Raw genomic sequence first — 13,239 nt, 5'->3', positions numbered from 1 at the left:
ATTTCCTCCTCTAATACTACCTTTGAATAACTGAGTTAAGAAAATTCAGATACAATTGGCCCTTTAAAATTAGCATAATTAATCATTTTAAACATGATCCAAAAAAATGAAGTGTTTTGCCTTCTGGATTAACAAAATCTGCAAAATAGTTTATAGCTACAGTAATTTTTCCCTTCGATATAGTCCAGGGCTATACTAGAATTTTTTGCCCATATAATGTCAGAAGTGTGATTTTTATACCAGCAAACGCCCTGGTATAAATGCAGTTAGACCAACAAAAAGGGGTTGTTTTCCCATGCGAAGACCTGAGATAAAATGCCGTCTTGACTTGCTACAGTTTTCCTTTTTCCCTCTCAACTGATATTTTTTTCATATTCTTTCACGTTTTCAGAAAGCTGTACCAGTAACCTGAATGTAAGAATGGAAACAATACCCATTATACAACAAATTATCTTTATTATCCACTCCTAACAATACCCTGTAGTCACACACACTTCTTTCTAACATTGAAGCACACTATGGACCATTAACTTACACAATTCTTATCTCATGGCCATTTTGTTTTAAACACAAACTAAATTATCAAGTCATAACTCCACCCCCAGAAATTTACTTCAAGTACTTGGAGAAGTTAAGAAGCTTCAGGGGGTAGCTGAGTTAGTCTGTTACAGAAAAAAAACCAAATGCTCTGGTAGCACTTTATAGACTAACAAAACATGCAGATGGTATCATGAGCTTTCGTGAGCACAGCCCACTTCTTCAAATGATCGGAGTTATGCGTTTAGGATGTGCACACCCAAAATAAATAGGAGAGGGGAAAGGGAGGGAAGGAAGAGGGGTAGAAGTCAGAGAGCAGAGGGGATCAATAAGTATCTGAAGATTGGGTGGTTAAAATGAAGCAGAAAAGAATCCAAGTTAACAGATTGTATCTTTCTGAACTGTTTGCCTCTTCAATGGCTATTAAGTTGGTAGTGTCCCAACCAACTTTCATCACGATTGAGTTTATTAGCATGTGAATTTAATTTGTGGATGAACTGTAATTCCAATGCTTCCCTGTGGAACTGGCTTGTAGAACTTGTTTGTGACTAGACAGCTACCTGGAGATCTTTTAAAGAGTGATGTAGAGACGTTAAGTAAGACAACTGACTCTTTATCAACATCAAAGAGGAGACATTCACCTCATTTGAAAGCTTGTGCCCTAATAAAAATGTTAGTCTTTAAAAGTGCCACTGGACTCCTTGTTTTTGCTGAAACAGACTAACATGGCTACTCCTCTGAAACCACATTTACTGTTGGTTTCAAAAGTCAAGTGTCTTGTGAAATTCATCAAACTAGCATTGCTTCAAAAGTATCAATGGCAGAATCTCATAGTCACTGTTGTAGGATATTGGGATAGAATACTGCATCTTGAATAATTCTGCAGTACATATACACGTATCCTGTTAATATACAGAGATGCCAGAGTCATCCTCCAAGGATGTTGCCTTTCCCTCATACAGAGCTTTCAGGAAGACCCTTTTTTCCAGGATGTCCACAAGAAAATTGATGATTATGCTTGTAAATTAATATTTATGGTTTGTACTACAACTATACTCTAGAACCCCCAAGTCTGTTTGGGGCTCTGTTGAGTCAGGCATTTTGTAAGCACAAAAGTGAACCTGGCTCCTGCCCCAAAAAGTTTAAAATCTATTTATTTTACAGTCTCATTAGATTAAGGAGGCTTTGATCCATAGTGCTGTGCACTAGCCTTCACCATTTTCTTCCTACTCTTTCTTCCTCTCACTGGTTTGTTTCCTCTTCCTGATGTGTCATGTCTAAAATTAGCTTGTAATGTCTTTAGGGCAGGGATCTTATGTGTAAGGTCCCATTGACGATAAGACTTTTGGGCACTACTAAAAAACTGTGTGTTTTTGCACTTTTGCCCTCATTTCCTCTTTTACACTTCCTGCTACAACTGCTCCTCTCAAGTCACCTTTTTTGTTTCTTCTTCCCACACCAGTATTTGTGCCTTCTTTTACATCATCACTTATGCTAGGCATTTCCTCTTTTTTTAATTAATCAAATGACTATTAGAGTCACATGTTACCCTCCCTTTCCCCACATCAATAAATGGAGTCCACTTACACCTACACCTACACACACACACACATGAAAAGGTTCTACTGATGACAAATACATGTTACATATGATTCCAGCACCAATCCTAACTGGAGACCTCTACTCTGACCATGCCTGTAAATACACATAATCACAATTACATATATGTTTTATCCTTTCATTTAAACATCTCTCAGGTTCTGAAATCATAGTCATTATGGAAACCCAACACAAAGAGCTGAATTTGTAAGGAAGTGAGCATTGGTGCAAAGCTTTATAAGAGGCTTACATCTTGCCAGTGATTACACAAAACAAAAGTATATTTCTGTAGCACTGGTGTTCCGTGAACCACAGTCTAACTAATTTTGAATAATCAGAACACAGTACAGTGTTTCATGTAAAACATCCTTTGTAAAATAATGCACACAAGTTTAATGCCATTGTAGTTACACACACCTGCAACTTCTGAGGAAATGGTTATACTTAGTCTGACAGTTGCATATAATTTTAGTACTATCGGTAGTTAAAGGGGTGGGGGGAATAGCAAGCTGCTTTCTTCCACATACAATTATTAAACTAGGTCTACAGTAGGAGCATTTGGGGGCTGTGTCTAGACTGGCAAGCTTTTCCGCAAAATCATCTGCTTTTGCGGAAAAACTTGCCAGCTGTCTACACTGGCCACTTGAATTTCTGCAAAAGCACTGACGATCTCATGTAAGATTGTCAGTGCTTTTGCGGAAATACTATGCTGCTCCCATTCGGGCAAAAGTCTTTTTCCAAAAAACTTTTGCACAAAAGGGCCAGTGTAGACAGCAGAGATTTGTTTTCCGCAAAAAAGCCCCGATCACGAAAATGGCGATCGGGGCTTTTTTGTGGAAAAGTGTGTCTAGATTGGCCACGGACGCTTTTCCGCAAAAAGTGCTTTTGCGGAAAAGCGTCCTGTCAATCTAGACGCGCTTTTCTGAAAATACTTTTAACGGAAAACTTCCGTTAAAAGCATTTCCGGAAAATCATGCCAGTGTAGACGTAGCCTACCAGTATAGCAATACCAGAATAAATACCAGCAAAGCACTGCTAATATGAATGCAGTTTATACCAGCAAAACTTTTGCTGTTATAGCTTATTCCAATCTCCTTTCTAGAACAAACTGTAAGAGCAAAAGTGCAAATTCAGTATAACTGCAGCTACTCTAGCAGCTTTTGTGGGCACAGGTGTCAGAGATCACAACTCACTACAAGCTATAGAGCTATACACAACATTGCTATGCCTGTACTATAAGCCTGTAGTGTAAGTAACCTGGACTTCTAGTTTACATGCAGATTTTGAAGGAGACAGAAACAGTGAGTTTTTCATTTTCAACATTTTCTGAGGTTTGATAGACCAAATTCTGCTATCAGTTACACTGGTATGACAATAACAATAATTTGGCCTTCTATTATCTCTTTAACATAGCATTCCATATACCACAATAGTGTGGCAGTTGAACTTAAACCTGCCAAAGTTATCAAAGATAGAAATCAACCAGAGGGCTTCTTTATGGGATTTTTTTGGGGGGGGGGGGGAGAAAAAAAGACGACGCAACCAAAATCACATAAAAAGCAAAAAGTTCAATTTTGAATAATAAAATTACCTGGTGAAAACAATAACTCAGGCAATTAATATTTGTTAATTTTACTGTTGGGTCGACCTGCTAAAAACAAATTACAATTATTTCTGGGTCAAATCTGGAAGTCCTTACTCAGTTTTTCTTGAATAAAAGCTCTTCATTTCAGTATGGCCTGAATAAGAACTTTAGGCTTTGTCTCTTGATTTGTACATCCTCAAATGCAATTTAAGTTAGCATAGGATCTTGCCGATGACAATTTATGGGAGATATTACATGGGATTAGAAAGCCTGTCTTCCACAGATTGAAGGAAAGTTGTAAAGATCATCTATTATACCCATTCTTGTCATTTCAGCAGCGCCTCACTTACTTTTGAATGATACAGCTACAAGCAGTCTGTTAATTCCCCAGAGATATGTGCCTTATTTCTTAAAATGTGAGCTTCTTCTTAAAATCATGTCTGTTACTTGAGACAGGGTATGCAACCAGTTAGTAGCATGACTGACGCTAAATGAAATTCATGTGCACATGCCAAGTAAATGTTGGTCATGTTGTAACTGTGTCACGTGCAGGCTGTTTCCCTATGACCAGTTCTTGTACTTAATTCTCTGTGTGGATGGGACTCAGTAGCTAGGCCTGCCTGCCTGGCCAATCTTCTTGTTTTCCCCTGAGCAAGACATCTCTCTCACATGCTACTATGGCTGTTTTGTGTGCATGTTTTCTGGGCACTGCTTCCTACTAAAATATTATGGGATTGATGATGGTATTTTTCCTAGAATGCACCGAAACTAACATAGGCTGTGTGATAGGTCTAGACACAGTTGTGTCCAAAAAAAAGCTGCTATGTAGATACACTTTATAATCTGGCAGAATGAGAACATCACAAACTCAGTTTTAAAAAATCATGTTGTGTTTTTAGCGTGGACAACATTAAGCTTAAGAATCTTACTCAACACGCTGTCGAAGGAGACTAGAATACAAGGAAAAATTGGGGGCTAGGTTAGAAGTGTAAAGGGAACCTGAAACAATAGAATCTGCAGTAGGTTTCCCCTTTTTCCTTGGGTCCTCTGCAGGGCTATAGGGTGCTGAGGAGGCTGCATCTGAGAGTAGCTGCCATGGACAGTGTGCTCTCAATAGACAAGGAGAAAGACTGTAGAATAAGAACACTGAATTTACTGACCAGAAGTAACTCCCACATCTCAAAAGTATCTTTGGTGGGGTTAATGGCATGGGAACAGATCATGCTGCTAAGCAGAGAGAAAGTGAAAGGGGAAACTTCTGGCTTCCATGTAGGTAGATTACTGCTCCTCATTAGGGTTTGATCTCCATTTCATGTGTTGGCACTTCCCCTACCTCTCTAGAATAAACAGCCTCCCTTAACACATGGCATAATCTGGTAGATGTAGGGTCTCTCACACAACACAGATGCTTGCTGAGAAATTTTCTCCACCTACTGGTTTCCTTCATCCAAACCAGAAGGGAAGATGAGAACTTTAATATCCAAACAACTACTTTTTGAAAGGACGCAGTTCTGCGAACACTTAGACATGTGCATATAGGGTTGCCAGATGGTTTCAACAAAAATACCAGACACACTTGACATTTCACAATCTACATTAACATCTTATTTAGAAAATACCGGACATTTATATTTTTTTTCAATTTGTTTCCCAAACAGAAAGTTCAAATACTTGACTGTCCAGTTCAAAACTGGATACCTGGCAACCCTACGTGCATGAATGGTTATAGGAGTGAAGCCTGAAATTACCACCACTGCACAAAACTTTGAAACAAATTACAATATAGAAAAGTCCATTATGGTGTGTATATATGCATTTTTATGTATATGCTTTATTTACGCCACCCTTGCTTGTTAAACCACTTTCTGCATTTTTTTAAAATGCAAACAAACAAAACAAAAGAGCTTTTGCTGGAAAAACTTCTTAATTCTGAAAGTTACTGGACCAGCACTGGATAATAGAATAGGGGTTTCAATAGAACACAAAAGCAAATGCAGGCTTGAAAAGAGACAGGCTGTCCTGCTACAAGCCAGTCAACTGCCAAACTGTCATTTTGCTGTGCCACTGAACAGAAGGCCCATGTAATGACAACCACAAAACTCATTTATACTCTGAAAAGGTGACTAATGAGCTCATTCATGCTGCCTATAAATTATTCACTTACTACACTGACCCCACTCAAGACAAACAGCAAAGTAAACTTTAAACACTGGGATCCAAGGCCTCCTGAGGAGTCAGAGTTACTTCTGCAAAACTTTTCACAATAAAAACAGATACTATACTTGCTTCTGTTTCATTGTCAAATTCACTCTATTTACATTTTTATTTTACTACCTTTAATCAATTTAAAATATATGCAGCTGTTACACATTTATTTCTCTCTTGCTGAGTTATTCCATTAGTTATTACAGGCAATCACAAAGCACTATAAATAGCTTTAAATCAGATTCTTCAGAAATTGAAGACTGACCTTAAAATGAAACCCAGGTCTCTGCAGTACTAAGAACACAAATGCACATGTGATGTGCAAGTGCGGTGTCCAAATGGAAACTAAATAACAATCATTTTCAGTAATTTTGGTGTTGGATTTATGTGCTTTAATGTAAAATATTTTAAAACAATCTTAATCTAATTTACCTTCTGAGATTATACATTTTAATGGAAAATATAATCACACAATCAGTGATATGAAAATGGAGGCATTTTTAAAGACATGTTTTAGTTTTTAGGCACAGGAATAAACAAAGAAACTTTTTTCAATAGGGACCACATTAATGAAGACACCTTTCCTCATTCTTTTTAATGTGAAATAAGAGTTTATATATTACCATTATGACCGTAAGTAATGTTTCCTGTGACAAGTGGTTGCTATGTTCACATCACTGGGATTTTTGTCCGAGTAAAGACAGCAGACACTTTATGATTAATCACATAAATTGCTTGCATATTGAAAAATTGCAGCTTAAAATATTCTGATGTGAAGTCACAATTCATATAAAAAGACTAAAGTTAAAATGACATTCAGGGACAAATTCTGCTTTTTGAAACGAGTTCAGTGGGGGTTGGGCACAATTAGAGTTACACACATTTCTGATTACTGAAGTTAACTGCAAGGGTGAGAAAAGCTGAGACAGAAATGAAAGATAGGAAACTCATAGTTAAAGTGAAATTGCTATTCTGAGCTAATTTAATACATGCAACACTGCAGGGTCTTCAAACAATACAAAACTTTAAACAACACACAATACACAGGCACAAAAAAGGGAGTTAAAGATGGAGCTTCATAACTTCAACTTGGAATTTCCTCCTGGATTTTCCCATTTTAAGTCAAATCTATACCATTAGGATTATACTTTAAATCACCCCTTTCCTTCCAAAACAACCAATATTAATGAACTAGAACAAGAACCTTGCTGCTATACTGTTTAGAGGAAAAAGAGTTTTCTACCTACCAACAGCAATTTGGATAGCCTTCATGTGTGTACATTGATGTTTCTGAGTCTACCAGAAAAATACATTTAGATCCTTGCTTGCATTGTTTGTGTTGCTTTTTAAAAGGGCAAATGCTAAAAAATTAAAAAGAAAAAACAATAGAATATTCTGCAACCACATAACATGCAAGTCCTAGCTTATCAGTAGCTCTTCACGGGTGGAGATTTCTGGGTAGGGTTACCAGGTGGCTTCAAAAAAAATACTGGACACCACTTGATCTCAGATGGGGGCGGGGCACACTGGCCGGGAGGATGTGTGTGGAGGGAAACCAGCTGGCGGGAAGCAGGGCTGGCAGGGGAGAGGGGTTGGGGGAAGCGGGGCTGTCTAGGAGAGATTGCGGAGTGGGAACTGCTGGTGGGAAGCGGGAGTGGTCGGGGAGAGCAGGGGGAGAGAGTCAGCCGGCGGGGAGCAGGACTGACCCAGGCGCACGCAGATCCCGGGGTGCTGCCAGTCCCAGCGAAGCACAAGCGAGTCCGGCCCTGGGGATTCCCTCCTGCCCCTCCCCTGCCTCCACCCTTACCCCCTCCTCGCGTAGTTGCGTACTGCCTGGCTGATGGGCACACTCACGCAGCGTGAGTGTGCCTACCAGCCAGGTAGTTCACAACTAGGTACCCATACTCCTAATAATAATAATACTTACCTAATTAGAAAATACCAGACTGTCCAGTTCCAAACCGTACACCTGGCAACCGTATTTCTGAGAGCGGAAGGGTGTTAGCAAAAAGCTGCTTTGAAACAGTGTCACATGTCCTGCTCCAATAACCTGTCAGACAAGCAGAGTTCACTTCACAGTTCGTTGGTGGGAAATGCTGGAACTTCCGGCCCTACTCTTTCCACACCCTACTCCTGATTTTTTTTTACTGACAAGCTATTGTGGTGTCAGTTTTGTCCCAAGACTTTGTCTGGTTTTCATAAAAATAACCTACAGTTGGCTGCAAAATCAGAGGAATAGAGAGGTTGAGGGGCAAAAACCCAAGCAGTTATTATAAATTCCTAACTACATGTAACTGCAAAATAGGTACAAATTACAAATTCTCTCAACATTAATCCATAACATTCTGCCTGTTAACCCAACTTGGAATTTTATAGCTAGGTAAACAAAAATAATAGTCAATATTATGTTAAGAAATCAACTATCAACAATCACAAAGCAAACAACTTTTACTCTCCCTAAGAAAATTTTGGTCCCCCAGAGTAATAATATTTTTTTGTAAGAGATTTATCTTCCTCACACAGCTCTTCATCAAACCAGCAAACAATATTAGTAATGCACTTAAATTTGTACTCTGTGGGTTATCCCAGGGGGGAAGTCAATGCCAGGCATCTGTGAAAAAGGGATCTGGTGACTCTAGTCAGTACCGCTGACAGGGCTGTTAAAAGACTAGTCAGCTGCATAGCAGAGCTAAGGCAGCCTCCCCAGCTCAGCATTGCTCCTGGAAGCAGCCAGCATGTCCTGCTCTTAGTCTGCAGGGGTTCTGCATGCTGCCTCCTGTCCCTGAGCACCATCTCTGCCGCTCCCCAACCCATTGAAAGTGAGTGAAGATGAGGGTGTGTGGGGGCAGGGAGAGAAGAGCGGATTGAATGGGGTTACGGCTTTGAGGAAGAGGCAGGGCAAGCAACAGAGTGAGGGTGTTCAGTTGTGAGTTACTGAAAGTTGTAAACCCTAATGGGACTTCATACAGTTGTATGAAGTTAAGCACATGCTAAGTCTGCAAAATCAGGACCTTAGTCCATAGATTTTTCACGGTATTTTGGGGAAGATTTTTGGCCTCAGTCTTACAAAAACTTGCACACTTGAGTAACTTCACCCCTCTGAGCACAGATGCTGCCTAGCTCATTAGCAGAGTGCCCACAGCTAGGTTTTTTGTTTCTTTTGATGGTGCACGTTCTCACATGCCTTGGTGCACAAAAGTTTATTCTGCACAGGTTTGGAAAAAAATCCATAAATGGATGGAAAATATTAGAGGGAATATTGTTCACAGGATATACAGTTAAGTCTGTGTAATATTGGGATGTTAGGTGCAAAGTCCCACGTAAGCAAATCTGCACCTATGTACATCCTCACTGAGTTTGGGGCTCTATATTGGTTCAGATAAATTCCTTTCTCACAGTCCAGCTTGCAGGATAAAGGACTAGGCCTTGATTTTGTGAAGGACATATGCTCATGCTAAACTTTATGACAACGTGTAGTCCCATTGGGTACATCTACACAGCAGTTTTATTTTGGCGTCTAAACTACATAACATTGAAATAATGATGAGCTGGAGGACTTCTTGCTGTGTAGACAGCACCAAAAGCTGAAATAAGCTATTTCAATTTAAGCTTCGCAATTGATGTAGCTGAAGTTGTGTAGCTTATTTCCACTTTAGCCCTGCTGTGTAAATGTGCCCATTGAGTTCCATAGAATGTGCAAACTTCCAAGCTAGGGGCCAGAGTTGGCTCTCACATAAACTGGTGTCCATTGCAATTTGTTTCAGTGGAATTACTCTGGATTTTCACCAGTGTTAATGGAAAACAGCATGTGGCCTTTTGTCTTTTTTTTCCCCTGTAAAATGTTGCATTCACCTATAGTACAATACCACTAAGGCTGATTAAATGGATCACCCTTATTGCAGCACAGATAATTGAACTAATGTATTTTTATCTCATACTTCAGTCTTTGCAGCAACCTTAGCGATATAATTAAAGAATAATAAAACATGTGTCCATCAATGAGCGGCTGGTAATACATTTATTTGTATGCAGGGATTTTTTTTAAGTTAAAAGTTCTGAATACTGAACTTTTCTACAGCAACATTTGTATCTACCATAACACCACCACTTTATATATACAACCCACATCCAATTCAGGGCGGAAGAGCAGTCCATGTTGTAGCAAAGACCAGTGCTGTTTGGTGGATCAGCTGGTAGGACTTTTTCTAAAGCAGCTCAGATCAGTCAATAATCTCCCCCTAGAGTCCAAGTACATCACCTCCAAAATATGTCTCAGCTCTTCTGGAACTGAGCCTGGGAACCCAAATCTGTCCCTGATCCAAATCTTCCAATTGGCAGCACACCAAATTGCTGTCCAGCCACCAAGGTGGAAAGTCATTTTTCACTCATGTTATTTCAAAAATAGAGCACTTGCTTTATTTACATTTTTAAAAAGCAATACCTTGTGCTTTGGGAAATCAACTGCCCACAAGGCTCTTTTGCTTTATAAAGCCACACAGACAAGAGATCCAGTTAGAAAAATGTGAATTAACATTCCAAGAAGTTTGAGCTGAAAAATGCACTGACTAAATATTCTATTGCTCTCAACCCATTGAGTCCATGCCAGTCAGGCATGAACTATGCAGCACTAACGCCCTTCCTTATGATCTTTACAGTGGCTTGGGGTGGCTAGTGTCTAGATCTGCATCAGAGATTTCCCTCTATTTTATCTCTGCATATTTTCCCAACAGTCTGTATGGGATTTACATGAGCAGTCAGATAACAAAGCTAGCTGCACCTCTGTCCTCTTCTGATCTCTCTAAATTCACCCTTCAGGTGCCAGTCCTCCAGCCTTTATCTTAATCCACTGCAGAATGGAATTCTGCAAGTCTCCCACTCTTACACCAGGCCTTAGGCTACAATACCCCATGAATCAATGTGCTTTCTCAGCTGGTCTGACAACAGCTCTTCCTTTCAGGCAACTCTGACCTGAGGCGACGATACTGACACAACTGCCTTCTTCAACCAAAGTATTATTTCTTTTAACAGCAGGAACAAAGTATTTAGAGAAAAAGGACTTTAAAACAATAAACAGTCTACACATTTCTATCTTACCTAAAAGCTCACGTGGATGTGTAACTGAGCCTAGCTGTAGGACCTTACCCAACCATTCTTGCAGCTGGTCTCTTTTCCAATTAGTCCCCAGATCTTCATGATAACCAGCGAGGCAGACCTAACTTTTTGTGACACCCCAGCAGGCATTTGAATCTTAGACTATTTCCATTAAATTATTCTCCTAAACAATTCCCATCTCTTTTGAAAGACAGCTCCCTTTTTAACTTGCTTCCGCTGATCTCTGTCATGTACAGGCCTTTTTCTTTAATGGCATTGTTCCTTAACACCTCTGAATTGTTTGCTGAGAAATGCCTTATTACGAGCTAGCTTTTTCCTTACAGCTTCCTAATAACTAAACCGATATAGTCATACAGTAAACATCCTAAAAACAGGTTAATCCACAGTATTCCTCAAATATTTCATAACAGCTGAAATTCTGTCACATGAACTATCTTGGATTTATAGATATTTTTAGCCTTGCTTTGAGATCCTCAGATGGATGGTCCCATATAAGCACAGCCAATGGCTTTCTTGGTAAAATTAGGTTTCCAAGTATTGGTGGCACTGTTCACTTATAAGGGAGAAAAGTAAGGAAAGGATTTAGTCCCAGTGTCTTTTAACTGACTTTCAATGGTGCTTGTGTTCCCAGAACCCTTTGGTGGGGTGCTTTTTAAAATGTCTCCTTAAAGAATATCTAACTCTTATATAGCACTGTACAGCAACAGATCTCAAAGTGCTTTACAAGGGTTATTACTCCCCTTTTATAGATCTGAAAACTGAGGCACAGAGCTGAAGTGACATGCCAGGATCACCCAGAAACCAATGACAGATCCAGGCATAGAGTGCATGTCTCCAAAGTCACAGTCCAGAGTTGTAGGCAGGCTGCCTCTTAGGAAAAGCCTGGTATCTTTCTACCAGAGGGATTGTTCTCCCTGTGGCATATTTTATAGCTGTGATTAACAGAAGCTGTCTCACTATAAACTGGGGACAGCTGCATGCATGATATTATCTTTAAGAGGTCCTCTGCTTTGAACTTGCCCACATTTTCCTCCCTCTCTCCCCTCAGTTTTCCCATAGCCTGTGTTTGTTAACCTTTCTGGCATACTGCAAAGCCCGACTTTTCCCAAATGTTTTCAGGAATGGGTTGGCTATAAATTGGAAAAGCTTTAATTTAGTTGATCACTCGCATTATATTTTGAAAGAGTAGTCCTTTCTACTATGTTGCTAAGTTCATGATTTATTTTTCTGGTCAGGGGTGGGTGCCCAAAGCACCAGACGGAGAAATCTTTAAATTAATTTTTTTTTTTTAAATCTTCATAGCATGGTGTTAGGGTTGCCAGGTGTCTGGTTTTGAACTGGACAGTCCAGTATTTGAGCTTTCTGTTTGGAAAACAAATTGAGAAAATATAAATGTCCAGTATTTTCTAAATAAGATGTAATATAGATTGTGATGTAATGTCAAGTGTGTCCGGAATTTTTGTTGAAACCATCTGGCAACCCTACAATGATGTATCCATTTCCTTACAGTTTTGAAAGGAGAGAGGGCACTGCTAGATGCACTACAGGAACTCATTTGCAAAATCGCTGGTGCTGTAATAGGTGTAACTACACTGACATCAATGTAGTTGCAACCATATACATTGTCAGGGTAAAAAAAAAAAAACCTCCTGCCTAAGCCTAGTACAGAGGTGAATGTCACCTGCAGTGAAATTGGCCCAAGGACACCATACATATTGTGATGAATAAGCTCATTATGATTGCTGTGGGTTAGTATGTCCCAAGAAGCTCCCATGTGGCTCAGCAGCTGTGGCCTGAAGAGAAGCAACAAGCACTGCCTGCAGCTTCAGTGCCTGCAGCAGAAGGCTGTGGCTACTGGCAGAAAACCAGACACTGTTAAGGGGAAGAGACTTTTCCCCTTCTCCAGCAAAACTCTTTAGCACTAGCAGCCACTCAGCCTCCGGCAATTTCCTAGCCACTTAAGTTTTGCCAGGTCCTGTTTCAAACATCAACAGAGCTGAAATCCTGACCCACTGAAGTCAGTGAAAAATGTTGCCATTGACTATGGGATTTAGGAAATCAGGATAAGTTATGCCCTGAAGCAAGAGAGCTGGGGTTGGTTTTGGAGAGGAGGACTAGGGGATAGGGCAGTCACCTGGGGAGTACAGAGTTGGGGGACTTGAGTCCCACCCTTGCCCACTTGGGGAGCAGCTGGACTGCCG

The 13,239-nt window shown here is 40.0% G+C and overlaps 1 protein-coding gene and 1 long non-coding RNA gene across 3 annotated transcripts in view; one reads left to right on the top strand and one right to left on the bottom strand.

The window, feature by feature from the left end:
* Window positions 1–13,239, bottom strand: part of FOXN3 (forkhead box N3) — a 339,469-nt gene that overhangs the window by 211,777 nt on the left and 114,453 nt on the right. The window contains exons 2-3 of one of the 2 annotated variants that reach the window (XM_025184274.3): window positions 7,854–7,976; window positions 7,174–7,287 (exon numbers count right to left, since the gene is read on the bottom strand). The exons of the other annotated variant lie outside the window; for it this stretch is intronic. The gene's annotated coding sequence lies outside the window, so the exon portion shown is untranslated. The remainder of the gene's footprint in view (window positions 1–7,173; window positions 7,288–7,853; window positions 7,977–13,239) is intronic. 2 annotated transcript variants of the gene reach the window in all.
* LOC142829094 (uncharacterized) overlaps window positions 1–13,239 on the top strand; it is a 97,151-nt gene that overhangs the window by 63,691 nt on the left and 20,221 nt on the right. The gene's annotated exons all lie outside the window — the stretch shown is intronic.

Source organism: Pelodiscus sinensis, chromosome 5 (genome assembly GCF_052426305.1).
Source record: "Pelodiscus sinensis isolate ZL-2025 chromosome 5, ASM5242630v1, whole genome shotgun sequence".
Classification (NCBI taxonomy): domain Eukaryota; kingdom Metazoa; phylum Chordata; order Testudines; family Trionychidae; genus Pelodiscus; species Pelodiscus sinensis.
This window is presented reverse-complemented; position numbering and strand designations above follow the sequence as displayed.